The sequence below is a fragment of the Papio anubis genome, chromosome 7, assembly GCF_008728515.1.
Source record: "Papio anubis isolate 15944 chromosome 7, Panubis1.0, whole genome shotgun sequence".
NCBI lineage: Eukaryota > Metazoa > Chordata > Mammalia > Primates > Cercopithecidae > Papio > Papio anubis.
In genome coordinates, this window is record NC_044982.1 from 54202820 (window position 1) to 54205145 (window position 2326).

The following is a 2326-nucleotide window of genomic DNA, read 5'->3' on the forward strand; positions in this document are numbered from 1 at the left end:
AATCTCTGTATTAATATCTAAGCTCTCCTTGTTCTCTTGAGCTTCACCCTCTCTCCTTCACTGGCTGAGGAATTAGATGGGGGGAGACGTGGTGAAACTTTGCTATTCTTCATTTTCTGTCATCTGGGCCTCCTCTAAGCCTAGGCTTTTGAAAGTCATAAGCCAAGAATTGATACCTGTGTTCTTCAAGGTCTGTTATATTGTTCTTTCTCCAAGGGAGTAAGCAGAGAACACTCTAGCTGCTGCTAAAACTGGGGAAAGCTCTGGAGTAGCAGCAAGTACTGGGCAAAAAGTACAGAGGTTAATATGTCAAATTATTATCTGGCTACATTTGCTTTCATGTAGGTGTGTATGTGTATGCAAGGTTCAGTGGAACACACTACAACCTCACAGGATTGTTTGAGAAAAAATTTGATAAAGTCTTTGCAAAACCCTGAGTCAATAAAAAGGGCTTTACAAATGGATGCAAGAGTACAACAGTTCTCTTGTCCTCAGTCAGGAAATATCAGACAGGTAAATCTACAACACTCCTTATTAGTGCCAGGAGTTAGATCAAACAAGTTACCATGCTCATGTTAGGAAGGCAGATTTCCTGTGACCCTAATTTCCTTTCCAAGATTGATAGAGGATACAGAATGCCTTTTAATCATGAAAATTCTTTTTCTTAGAGAGGTTTGCTTTCAAGAACAGAATGAACTGTGAGGTAGAACAACACATATAACACCAAAAGCAAGGCTATGGTTATTTAGTTTGTTCTTATAAAGTAACAACTCATTATAGAAAATTTTTAAAAAATAGAAGGAAAAATGTCACCCATGAATTGTCCTTCAGAAATGGTAACTCTTAACATTTTGATGGGTTTCCTTCCACTTTTCTTCTATGCATTGTTTTTCATAGTTATGATAACATTGCATATAAAATTTTATTTACTGCTTTTCAAAAACTTAACATTATAATAACTTACGTTACATATATGTTTGAAAAGTCTTAAAAATATGTATGTCCTGAGACCCAAAAGTTGCATTTCTAGAAATCTATCATATTGATTTCTATATTTACTGGGGATATATTTACTGAGGCAGCATGGTATAGTTTTAAGAGCATGGGCTTTGGAGTCAGATTGCTATGAAATCAAATTTTAGCTCTGTTCTTAAGCAAGTTACCTCACTTCTATGTGCCTCCATTTCCTTATCTGTAATATGGGGATAATAGCAGTACCTGTAATACTTCATAGGTTGCAGTTGAACCCAGGGCCTGGCCCATAGAAAGCATTTAGCAGGTGTTAGCTATTTTAATATTGAGCACTTATTATGTGCCAGGCCCTGAGGGACCATGCTGACATGGTCTGGGCCCTAAAGAAGCTTATAATAATAATGATGACAAAACCACAGTTTATTAAGGGCTCGTTACATTCCCCAAACTGCTAAGGGCTTCATATGCATTATTTCATTCATCTTATTTATTTCTTTTTTTAGAGATAGAGTCTCATTTTGTCACCCAGGCTGGAGTGAAGTAGCACAATCATAATTCATTGTAGCCTTGAACTTCTGGGCTCAAGCCATCCTCCCACCTCAACCACCTGAGTAGCTGGGACTACAGATGTGCACTATCATGCCTCGCTACTTTTTTAGTTTTGTATAGACGGGGTCTCACTGTGTTGCCTAGGCTAGTCTCAAACTCCTGGCCTCAAGCAGTCCTCCTGCTTCAGCGTCCTAAAGTGTCATTAATCTTTATAACAATTCTATTGGAGGGGTCAGATATATCTCCATTTTACAGATGAGAAAACCAAGGCTGAAAGAGTAAGTATTGAAAGTTGTAAGTATAAAGAAATTCCTTTCAGTATTATCTATAATACATTAACATTGGGAACTAGCCCAGCTGTCAGTCAAAAGGGAGTTATACAAATATATTATGTGTATCTGTTCAATGGAATATTATGCAACTTTTTAAAAATATAGCTCTGCATGTATTGACATGGGTAGATATCTACAATGTTGAGTGGATGAAGTGAGTCATGAAACACTATGGATAATGTGGTTAATTTTTATAAAAATAAACACTTATTTCAAGATATAGGGCTAGTGCACTTTTTTTTTTTTTTGAAACGGAGTCTTGCTCTGTTGCCCAGGCTAGAGTGTTGCGGGGCGATCTCGGCTCACTGCAAGTTCTGCCTCCCGGGTTCACGCCGTTCTCCTGCCTCAGCCTCCTAAGTAGCTGGGACTACAGGCGCCCGCCACCACGCCCAGCTAATTTTTTGTATTTTTTAGTAGAGACGGGGTTTCACTGTGTTAGCCAGGATGGTCTCGATCTCCTGACCTCGTGATCC